General features: G+C 37.1%; 1 protein-coding gene across 1 annotated transcript in view; it reads left to right on the forward strand.

Moving 5' to 3' along the window:
• Positions 1 to 5,040, forward strand: part of LOC126180074 (nurim homolog) — a 64,624-nt gene extending 59,584 nt beyond the window's left edge. The window contains exon 6 of the mRNA XM_049924664.1: positions 3,561 to 5,040. The gene's annotated coding sequence lies outside the window, so the exon portion shown is untranslated. The remainder of the gene's footprint in view (positions 1 to 3,560) is intronic.
• The last annotated feature ends 7,941 nt before the right edge of the window (positions 5,041 to 12,981 follow it).

Below are 12,981 nucleotides of genomic sequence, written 5' to 3' on the forward strand. Positions count from 1 at the left end.
GTACAAAAGTTCTGTTTCCTTCAACAGAACCTGCTTGTTCTGTGGATATCTCAGATCGAATGTATGGCTTCAAACACTGGTGTGTGGAGAAAAATTTTGCTTGTGTGGAATATGAGAGCAGTTGTTTGATAATTGTAGGGTAGGAAGATGAAGAGAGACTTCAGCCAGTCTTCTGGCCACTCCCCATTTTCCCATATTCTTGTACATATTGAATGCAGAACATCAACACCTTTCTACTCCAGTTCTTTGATTGCCTCACCAGATATATTGTGTAGGACAGGGGATTTGTAGATCTCCAGATGTAATTTGATTAACTGCTTGACTTTCCGTACTGTTATTAATCCCAGAATACAACACCTTATCACAGTATCTTCCTTGTCTCCGATAGAGTTGCTGTTCTGATCGTCTACCACCCACATACAAGGATTAATTTTACTGCTGATGCTGTTAAGTTTCGTGAAGAGATCACATACTTAATTGTGCTTGTGATGTTCTATCTCATCAGAGATACCCTGAATGAAGTGTGGTTTGTCCTTTATGCAATTCCATTGTATTTCTCCGCAAATGTTCTTATACCTGTCTTCATCCTGGGTGGTGTGGATTCGTTTATTTCAGGATGCTTCTCTGTTTACTTATCTGTAATGTGGACTGTGATATCCAAGGATGTTTTGCACTCTGTTGTCATTCTGATGTTGACACATTTTCATTGACAGCAGATCATCACTTCCACAGTCAGCTCCAGGGAAGGTCGAACAGTCCAAGGCCAAGGTCTTCCAGTGTCTTCACACCAGGGTGAAGTCAGTGTGGTTTCTAAATCTATCACCACATGATATCCAAATGTACAGTCATCTTGGGTGATGATGGAACTTAGTGTTACAGACAGTCAAGCCGTTACTCAAGCAGAAATCTAGTATGTATCTGCCTTAGTCATTTCACTCTTTCTTGAATTAATGCCTGTTCTTTGTTAGGAATCTTACAAAGGACTTGTTCCAGTTGCTCATAGAATTCCCCTATCTCCTCATCCAGTGCTGCAGCAGTAGTGGCATAGATTTGAATGATGTTGAGTTTACAGTGAGAAGCACTCAGTTTCTGATGTGTTCCTTGAGGTGGGGGTTAGTGCTTCTTTTTGTAGTTCCTATGCACACTTGACCACAAAAGCATGGGATTTTATATACTCCTTAGGTGGCAAATAGCATGTGGAGGTCCCTTGCAGTGTTCAAATATTCGATCACCTTTCTTGTTGGTTTAAAGTATGTAGATGTTGCAGTTGGAAATTATTTTCACAAGGGATATGATAGATCTCTCTAAAAATTGTCTCACTTCACCTTACTTTCAGTGGGATGACAAATTCAGTGAGCAGACTGATAGTGTGGCTATGGAGAACCCATTCAGCACAGTTGTAATTAATTTTTATATGAAAAATTTGAAGCAGCAGCCCTTCAGACAACGAAGAAGAAATGCTCACATTGGCTTCAGTATGTGGATGATACTTTCTGTATATGGGCTCATCGACAAAAAGAACTCTCTGAACTTCTAAATTTTCTGGATAATGAAACTTCCTGGCTAATGTTAATTATAATATAACTTTCAGTGTAGAAAAAGAGAAAGATGGTCAAATTTCATTTTTGGTGTGTGGGTAATTAGAAGACCTGACAGAACTTAGGGCACAACGTCTACAAAAAACCTACTCACTTGGATAGCTACCTCCACAAAAATTACCCATCATCGCACCAATTAGAAAGGAGGAGTGATCAAAACGTTAGTGGTCTGAGTTGAAAGAATCTGTGAGTCACAGTGCTTGGAGGACGAGCACAATCATCTAACAATGTCCTTCTAATATGTCTAGAACTTCTAATAGAAGCAATTAAAAGGAAAGGTCTCCTTCCATTTATAAAACCTATCACAGATAACATCAGCAAAGTACTCAGAAAACATGGTATTGATATTGTCTTTAAACCAACAAGATTGGACACTGCAAAAGACCTCTGCCTGCCACTTGCCACAGCAGGAGTATATAAAATCCCATGCACTTGCAGCCAGTTGTACACAGGAACTACAAAAAGAAGCATTGACACTTGCCTTAAGGTACACAAGAGCTATTGTCACCTAGGCAGTGTGGATAAATCAACAGCAGCAGATCACAAACTAGGAGCAGGAAACAACCAAACTGGTTTCTCTGACAATGTGGTTTTAGCAAGATTTACTGCACTAGGATTTATACTGTCCATAGAAATTCAAAAGCTCAAGAACAGTTTCAACAGAAAAGGAGGGCTGAAATTAAGAGGAGTTGTGGGCCTTAGGGCATAGTGAAACAGCTACCAGTTACTCCCTACTACTAACTCCATAGCAAATGTCAGCACAACTCTGAAATCTTAAGCAGCAATCTGATGATGTTAAGAACCAACCAATGCATGGATACATATAAACAGTTTGGCTTGCTGAGATTGTTAGAGTCTGTAACAGCTTTCTGAGTTGTTAGAACCTCTGATTATGTTTCCAGCAATGGAAGACAAAATGTTAGGCAGAGGATTATGCCTTGGACCATGGCCTCATTTCCATAAATCAAGTATCAGTAACATCAGGCTGCCTGTCCACATGAATGGCTGCAGCTAAACTGAGCATACTTCACAGTCTATGCCACCAGGACATTTTCCACTAACATTTTCTGAACTGCACAGGGGGAAACTCACTTTGGAATATACACTGCTCAAAAGAATTAGGGATACATGACTTTGGGTGTCTGTCATACTCCATTGAGCAATAATTGAGGGCTGGGTACCATACCAACTTATATTTACCTTTCACAGATTAAGTACACAACAAAACATCAATCATTTACATAAAAAGAACTGAAACATCTGACAGACATTGATAAAAATTGGAAACAATCATTCATTCCATCATCCTGAGTGCTTTTAATTGGACTTTGTGAGCTTCAGTAATATGTATGCTCTGTGTAAGTCTGATGAGGCCACCCTGTGTTATCCGTTCCCATTCTTCAAATGAGAACCCACGAGAGTTGTTGGAGAGTCTGTGGTTAAACAGGACGACCTGCAGAGAGGGCCAGATATCGGTCTTCTTATGGGGCTGTAATGCGTTGGTGAACATGTCCAGCTTGTCTCGTGTACTGACCTGTCACCATTTAGCGTGTCCACAACAAATGGGTGACACAGTGAGAGGCATTGTTATCCGCAGCACCAGAACCGAAAGTCTATCCTTTTTGGATCAAGCAGATTGCCCTTGCAACTTGCACAACATTACAGCTGATGAAGGTTTTAGTCTGGCAGCTAAATAATATCAAACAGTTCTTTTTTTCAATACATCTGTATGCCACTTAAAGCTGCTTTTCTGTGATAATCTATCCATTTCACACTGGTTTTAATTCCATCCCAGATTTTCCATTGTTTGATTGGTTAAATTTTTATCATGAAAATCATATTGATGGAATGTTATGCAGGAAATTTCTGACAATGCCAAACAAAATATTTATGATAACCATTGTTGACATATATATTGAGTATTACTTGTTAAACACCTAATCGTATTCCTCCGTGTTACAGGTTTTGTGTAAACCTGGCTGCTAATTTATACAAAAAATAACAAATGGATTCTGCTGATAAGCGTATAAAACCAGAAACATCAGTTGGTGTGCATCCATTTTTGTGGTGACTTACTATTGCATAAATTACACTCTCTTAGCACTGTTTGAATAAGGTTACCCAATGAAGAATAATAGCACATATTTTCAGAAATGCTTACCATTGTGTTATCTAGACGTAATATTATAACTTTCATTTCGAGAATGTTTACAGTAATTATTGGAAGAGAGTTAAGTTATATGAGATAGTGAAGAGACAAATAAATATACCCATTCTCCCAATGGTCTTTAACCATTGAAAAGGATTGGCAATTGTCAGTACATATGTAAAAACCACATATGTTTTCACAAATTGAGGTGTAATACTTAAAACACCAAAGCAATACGAAGTTAACATTGCCCCGTTTTCCAAATAAGTACAAAATTTTCATGTGATGATCTCATAATGTAAAATTTTTTGTTTTCCCGTGTCATGCTTCTCATATTAATGTGGTGTGTTTATTAATAGTGAGTGATTGATTACAAACTTTTCATGTGCTAGTCCTCAGCGCTTTAATAGATACAGAGTTGCAAGAAACTTGTAGCCTTTGTATTTGATAAATGAATTATTACTTTTCTCTCATTTATTTCAGTCTGTTAATAGATACATTATTTATAAACAAAGCAATAATAGTATTGGATTGTTGTAGCATAATTACCATCTCATTATGCTTCAAAGCTATAGTTTTGCTGTATTTAAGATTACACTGTGCATGCTACTTTGATTTAGGAAATTGTTTAGGATATGAACTATTCATTTTGAATTGTTAATTCATATTCTCCCTAACAGTTTGTGCTATACTATACAGTTTTTCTATCTATATGTCTTGGGCCTTTCAGAGAGAATAGTCCCTTTTCAAGCCTTACTTGTATTAATTCCAGTAGTAAAGGCATAAACTTCTAATCTTTTTAAACTTATTTGTCAGTATTAATAACCACTTAATTTTCTATAACTTACATTTTATATATATGTGCCACCAGGACCTTTTGTAATCCCATCAAGACAGTATACTCTTTGCTAAATAAGTTTGCCCTACAGCGTGGAACACTGTATGACACAAGTCAGTGTACTACTTTTATTTTAATGATGATTCTTGAAACATGCATTTTGTATGGTTGTGACCATTACAAAGAATTTGGTCATGTAAATACCAAGCAGTGTAGTGCAATAAATGGTGCTTATTGACAACCACATTCAGCTTATCACAGCCTTAAAACTTAATATCTGTATTTTATTACAAATTATACTTAACACTAGAGCTGCAATAATAATTATAAAAATGCTATGCACTGATCAAGGAGTTTTTGTGCTAAGGATGTTAATGATTTGCTGTTGACTTTTTTACGGTGTTATTTAATATTTTTACAGAGTATATTTAAGAAGAGTTATTTATTTTGTATTGTGTGTGTATTTCTAATAAAAATATTTACATGCAGTTAAATGTCTCATTACCACCTCTGAGCTCTGCAATCGTATTGACTATATAGCAAAAACAAATTTCATGTTGATGGAAGTCTACATTTCTTTTGTAGGCCAAGCAAAAGCTATAGGTATTTGTCAGATTCACCGTATTTTAATTACTGTGTCTTTAAGAATGATCTGTTAAGAAATCAGTTTCCTGTGATAAACTTATTGCACATTGTCTCATTTCGTCAGCTGCTATTCAGAGTTGAGAATTATTTTCAAAGAGATTGAAAATTTACCCAAGTTTGCTGATCGCTGCTGATCAACAAATGACGGGTGGAAGTACACAACACTTTAAAGATGAAAAAATGACAACTACAAACTGTTGCTCTTTTCTGGTATTTGTTTGTTTGAGTACACACACAGTGGGCAAGACTAATTGACTGCAGCTCGCTGCGGTGCAGAAATTCAGTTACCTTGCTGGATGTTTATCTTGCATCTCCTTTCATACCATATGCAAAGTTATCTGATTCAACTAGCACTGCCAAAAGAGCCTTTATACAGAAATTATTGTATGACCAGGCAGGGACTGAACTTTAGTCCTGTCAAATACAATACCTGAACCTAAACCAAGGTAAAATTGCATTTTGAGTGGAACAACTACACTTTAACTATAAATGGGGTAGAGAACAATGTAATTGTCAACACTAGAGAAGTGAGGAGTTTTGAAGTTATATAGTTATAAGCAGATCAAACAGTCCACCCGTTGGTTGACAGTAGAAATGGTGTGCTTGTGTCAGTTTACATAAGTTGTTTGATATTTAAGCATATGGTAGTGGCTGGATTCAGATGACATTACCTTAGTAGACTGAGTTTTGAAAAGGCATTTTTCATACTTTGAGACCAACAGTTTAAGATTTCTTCATTAACAGTGATCAAAGTCGGAGGAGATGGCTTATATCTGGATGCTTCGATCATTACCTTGAAATCTTTGCACTATAAGTTTAAATGGTCCAACACTGGGAATGTGATTTTGATCTTCAGGCCACAAATTTGATTGAGAGTTACATAATTAATGAAGGTGAAAACTTAAGTATATATTTTGACCAGCAGCAGAATCACAAAATGTAAAGGGGGGTCCCAGGACGAACAATCATTCAGAGCAAAAAAGGCTAGTAAATGTGTGCTCTGAAGTGCCTATCTTATGAATTATGAGCACGAGTCCATCTTCACTAGTGTGAAACACTTCTACTGAAGAAATGCTCATAGCTCTTAAGGTATCAGTATGTATTTTAGAATCCATGTTTACTAGAATTTTTTAGCTTTATGTGATTGTTCTTGTGATATCCCTGAATATTGACCATTCTTCCTGGAACACCCTGTATACAGCTCTTCAACGTCCTCATTCAAGGCATGTGGGAGGAAGGAATGACCTCACTTCATTTATGGTCTTATTCGCAATGTATTCAAAATAAACATAAAAAAAGGATTTGTCTCTTGTAAGAACATGGATATTGAATGACTATATCAGAAGTTGTTAGTAGCTATATTTGGAAAAGTTATGCGGACGGGAACCTTTTTGTTTTTCCATGTTTCCAATGTATTGGGGGAAGAGATTGCATCAGAAATCTATTTTCTCTGCTCTTTTGTGACCAAATGACTCGCCTGTTTCTTTCCACTGAAAAACCGACTTGCATGATTCTTTCCCCATACAGCAAAACTTTGATTCCTCACATCTTTGGGCTCACTTAGTTTTCTTCCAGTTTTAGCCTCTCATGGTCATTCTGAACTGAGCTGTAGCACTAACTCAAATTTTGAATAAAGTTGACTTACCTGATTTTTTCCCCTGAGCCAAGTTTGGAGGCAAGGTGTGTGCAGTAAACTCATGCTGGTGCTCTTCGAACCTCACAAGTACATTGCAAGCTGAGACACACGCTGCACTGTCCTGCTGGTAGATGCTATCATGCACAATGATCGCACCTCCAGCCTAGACCCTTCCAGTGCTTGTTGCACAGTGTTTGCTTTCAGACGTTTTGTGTCATACATGGCAACAGCCATCTGTCCGAAGGAAGATATAACTTGAGTCATCTGGAAAGGCTACCTGTCAGCACTTAGTGGACATCCATTTGCAGTATTGGCATGCAAATTCCAGCCTGCATCATCAATGAACAGTAGTCGGTGTTAGTGCACCAACAAAGAGCCTGCTGTGGAGGCCCATTCACAGCAATGTTCACTAAAGGTCATTGAGGAGACATTTGGTAGCCTCTTGGTTCATCTGGGTAGTCAATTGACAAATAGTAAGACATCTATTCAGCCATACAAATCTCCACATCTGTCTTTCACCCCAGTCATCTCTGGCCTCTGGTGCACAGCAGTAGTTGTAGAGAGTACCATTTTGACACGCATGGTATAGTTTAACCAGTGCAGCATGCAAAGAGTTTACAAACTTAGCCATTTCAGAAATGCTTCCACTCTTGACCCAAAAGCCAATGATCGTGCCCTTTCAGATATCTGATAAATTGCTCTGTTTCTGCATAACAACAATGGCTGCACTGGTTTCCACGCCTCCCACCCTCGACACACCGCCACCTGCTGTCTGCAAGTGGGCGTTGCGCACTGACGTCTAATGAGTTCTAAAGAACACTATATGAAAAATAAATAAATTGTTAAATGAACTCAGCATGAAATAGTGAGTAATAACAATTCTGTCAGTTGGTCATTAGACATAAACTGTCAACTGTGTTCTAACTAAATCATGATTGATATGAAGCTTTGCTATAGTACTATGTTGCATTTCAATCTACGATGAAAATAACAACAGGCAAAGCTTTTTTTTCATGAGAGTTGCAGTAAGACATTCACCGTGCACAGCATACCGTTGATACCACACTAACACACAAATATAAATCACCAACTGTTCATTTTTTAATGTCTGTTTCACTGCACAGTTCATAATCTAATCATGTCATGTCATCTGAAATGTGCATGTTATTCCCTACCTCCCTACAGGAGGTTTTTGTCTCAGCCTTTTGTTGTATCTTTTAGTTTTGTTCTATGATTTTTTTATTGGTCTATGTTTAAACTCAACACCCAGATTCCACCTTACGTCCTTTTTAAGTCGTCAGTAAAATGCATTCCTGTTTCAAATATTCCTATCCCCTTAATTAGCAACAAACTAAATGACACTTAGTTTTGACTGGTCCTCTGTATAATTTATTCCAGTGTAAGTGCTGATATGCACAATTTTCTGTTTCGGCTCTTACACGTTGTAGAATTCACTATTAAACTTGCAGTTAGCAAACACAAGGACAGAAACAAAACAATTACTGTATTCCTGCCAATTGTAAAATAGCATAGCAGTTCTACTGTCAGCTTCTTAAATGGAAGTACTGGAGGCCTGAGAATATTTGTATCTTAGTATATGTCAATAATAAGACTATAAGAGCGTTTATCAACTGTCTAAACATTTGGCTTTCCAAAATAGTTGCAAAGTTAAATTTACTTGCTAAAAGATAATTAGTTTCACTGCAGAAAAATTACAGAAGAAATGGTTTTTTTTTTTTTTTTTCCCACAGCCTTAAAATGTCTGAATGGTTTTGGTTGGTTGGTTGGTTGGTTTTGGGGAAGGAGACCAGACAGCGTGGTCATCGGTCTCATCGGATTAGGGAAGGATTGGGAAGGAAGTCGGCCGTGCCCTTTCAGAGGAACCATCCCGGCATTTGCCTGAAGTGATTTAGGGAAATCACGGAAAACCTAAATCAGGATGGCCAGACGCGGGATTGAACCGTCGTCCTCCCGAATGCGAGTCCAGTGTCTAACCACTGCGCCACCCCGCTCGGTGAATGGTTTTGAGCTGCAATCTCATATGGGTCATTCCCTGTCTCCACCTAATTTCAGAACATTTTTCTGCTCGACCATCATGGATTGAGGCGAAATTTTATGTGAGCGTTCACACGTGTCTCCAACAAACATTGGTAAAGTTCAACGATTGTTGAAGAAATACTGTCAGACTTGACCCAGAATGTGAATTTCTGGCAACTGAGCTGTTATCACTTGGGCAATATTTTGTTGAAAGAAATGAAATCTGGCGAGCTTGTAAAGCTGTACACATTCTCTTAGTGATAATAATGGAAATAATTTTACAACCATATTCACCCAGACAATTTGAGACAAAATCACCCGAAAGATCAGTGCCTGAAAAGATTTCAAAGTTTGGCTTCTTGTATCTCAGGGATTAAAAATATGATAAATGAGGAGCTTGGCATGTAGTAATTTAAGAACACGATGTTCTCAAATATGAAGTTCCACTTCCCAATACTTAACAAATGAAGTGTAAACTTGAAGATTTTGTAAAAGGGTAAAAAACATTTTTTTTTCGACCTGATTTTGAAAAAAACTATGTTCCATAAAACTTTTCAGTGCTCAATAGAAAGACTATGGTTTTAGCCACCTAAAAAAGTGTATTTAATTATCAAACAAGGGCTAACAATGCTAGGTAATTTGAATCAATGTTGGGCGTGAAAATTGTGGAATGAAGAAATGTAAACTTTGGATTCTTATATCCCATACAGTAAATGCTATTTTTTTGTCTTGAAAGACAGGATTCTGCTGACAGTATCAATTTCCAGGAAATGAAGAGTAGGAAGTGGCTCAAAAATGTTGAAAAATATAAACTGCAATGCTGATAAGTTTAAAATCAAAACTGACATTACTTTTTGCTTGTCGCCTATATGAGATACTCCTAAAGACTGGGAAATCAGAGGTATGGTACTTAGCAAATGGCTTCATAAGCAGACAAGTATCACAACAAGGCTTTGGAACCTAAATCAAGAAACCAAATTACAGGCTTTGGGACCTGAATGAAGAAACCCAACTGTGGCTGATATTGCACAGCTGTTAGGAATGACCCCTATGGCTATGTGGTTGTTGGTCCATGTTTTTGAACTGGTAGTGATGATGCAAAATACTAACACGAATTATTTACAGACGAATGGAAAAACTGGTAGAAGCCGACCTCGGGGAAGATCAGTTTGGATTCCGCAGAAATGTTGGAACAAATGGGGCAATACTGACCTTACGACTTATCTTAGAAGAGAGATTAAGGAAAGGCAAACCTACGTTTCTAGCATTTGTAGACTTAGAGAAAGCTTTTGACAATGTTGACTGGAATATTCTCTTTCAAATTCTAAAGGTGGCAGGGGTAAAATACAGGGAGCAAAAGGCTATTTACAATTTGTACAGAAACCAGATGGTAGTTATAAGAGTCGAGGGGTATGAAAAGGAAGCAATGATTGGGAAGGGAGTGAGACAGGGTTGTAGTCTATCCCCGATGTTATTCAATCTGTATATTGAGCAAGCAGTAAAGGAAACAAAAGAAAAATTTGTAGTAGTTATTAAAATCCAGAGAGAAGAAATAAAAACTTTGAGGTTTGCCGATGACATTGTAATTCTGTCAGAGACAGCAAAGGACTTGGAAGAGCAGTTGAATGGAATGGACAGTGTCTTGAAAGGAGGATATAAGATGAATATCAACAAAAGCAAAACAAGGATAATGAAATGTAGTCGAATTAAGTCGGGTGATGCTGAGGGAATTAGATTAGGAAATGAGACACTTAAAGTAGTAAAGGAGTTTTGCTATTTGGGGAGCAAAATAACTGATGATGGTCGAAGTAGAGAGGATATAAAATGTAGACTGGCAATGGCAAGGAAAGCGTTTCTGAAGAAGAGAAATTTGTTAACATCGAGTATAGATTTAAGTGTCAAGAAGTCGTTTCTGAAAGTATTTGTATGGAGTGTAGCCATGTATGGAAGTGAAACATGGACAATAAATAGTTTGGACAAGAAGAGAATAGAAGCTTTCGAAATGTGGTGCTTTAGAAGAATGTTGAAGATTAGGTGGGTAGATCACATAACTAATGAGGAGTTATTGAATAGGATTGGGGAGAAGAGAAGTTTGTGGCACAACTTGACTTGAAGAAGGGATCAGTTGGTAGGACGTGTTCTGAGACATCAAGGGATCACAAATTTAGCATTGGAGGGCAGCATGGAGGGTAAAAATCGTAGAGGGAGACCAAGAGATGAATACACTAAGCAGATTCAGAAGGATGTAGGTTGCAGTAGGTACTGGGAGATGAAGGAGCTTGCACAGAGTAGAATAGCATGGAGAGCTGCATCAAACCAGTCTCAGTACTGAAGACCACAACAACAACAACAACAACAACAACAACAGTGATGATGACACCATGGATCAGAGAAATACAGTGAGATTTACAGGGCAATTTAAAAATAAAAACCACTGCAATGAGACACAGACAACAGGTTGCTACAATGTAGCCTATTGCTATGGTACATACCCTCAAATTTGTCCGTCATTTTCAGGTATTATTTAGAAAATTGAACATGATTTTCTGAATGCTTGAAAACTTGCTCTTTCCAACTGTGATTAGTTTGAAATAAATTATGGAAAACAGATTTACTCAGAGCAAATTGAATGTGGTTTATTTTTGTAATTTTGATGAAAACCAAGTTAGAATTGATTTTGTAGAAATTTAGAAAGCAGTACTTTTTATATATTTGAATATTTTACATTTAATATTTTATATTTGAAAACCTTAAGTTGCTAAGATGTTTTGTCCAAAGTTTCATGTTTGTCATGCCTTTAATCAAAGATATGTTAGAAGCCAGAGTTAAAGTCTTACGAGGCTTTCTTGCTTGTTTCACTCCGGCCTATGTTGGAAATTTTACCCACTGTTCGGGGGAGGCTTAAAACACATTGTTTTAAGTTCGGAGGTTTTAACAGAAAATGGTACGAGTAAAAAAAGTGTCAAATATGCACCATTTTCACCTTCTAACAAAATTTGTCATCTTTTCGACGAGACGAATTTGCACATTTTAACAGAAAATGGTACGAGTAAAAAAAAGTGTCAAATATGCACCATTTTCACCTTCTAACAAAATTTGTCATCTTTTCGACGAGACGAATTTGCACATTATTGGAAAATAGTGGGTGAATGAAATTTTGTATACCAAAATCTTTGTGCAACTGATCTAGTGGATATTATTTTTCACATTCAGTATGCATTCACTCCACAAGATATAAGAATCCAAAGCTTACATTTTTTCCATTTTGCAATTTTCGCGCCCAACTTTGATTCAAATTATCTAGCATTGTCAGCCCGCATTGAATAATTAAATACACTTTTTAGGTGGTTAAAAACATGACCTTTGTAATTAGCCCAGTTTTTAAAAACTTTTGCAAAATCAGTTCGGAAATACAGCATTTTTACCTTTTTACAAAATCTTTGAACTAGTGCTTAATTTATTCAGTATTGGAATGTGGTGGATAAATGAAATTTTACATTTGAGAACCTTGAGTTGTTAGGTTACTACATGCCCAGTTTCACATTCATCATATTTTTAGCCCTGAGGTATCTGACGCCAAACTTTGAAATTTTTTGGGCAATTTTTCTATCATCATCATCATCATCATTATTATGCAAATGGCAAAATGCAGTTGTACAAGATGGTCAAATTTCCAAAGTATTGACCAAGCTATAACAGCGCAAAGTCACCAGAAATTCATGCTCTCACTGCGCAGAGTCGTGCATGGAGTCAAAGAAGTGGTTTTCTGTGCCAGTATTGCTTCGACAAACATTAAATTTCTCGTGTTCATTGGGGACATGTGTGAATGTTCATATAACTTTGTCAAAATCCATGAAAGTCGAGCAGGGAGGCCTAAGAGAGCGGAGATGGAATGACCCTTATTATACCAACTCCTTTACACATGTAGGAATTTAAATGGGGTGGTTCTCTAGATAACATAATCTTTGATGGAACTGTCACCAGTTAAAGCCTTTGAAAAATAAAATAAATAAAAAGCACACATATTTAAGAAAGACAAATAAAGCTCTTGTGCCCACTGAAATACCAATCAGTTTAT

Source organism: Schistocerca cancellata, chromosome 1, assembly GCF_023864275.1.
Source record: "Schistocerca cancellata isolate TAMUIC-IGC-003103 chromosome 1, iqSchCanc2.1, whole genome shotgun sequence".
NCBI classification, from domain to species: domain Eukaryota; kingdom Metazoa; phylum Arthropoda; class Insecta; order Orthoptera; family Acrididae; genus Schistocerca; species Schistocerca cancellata.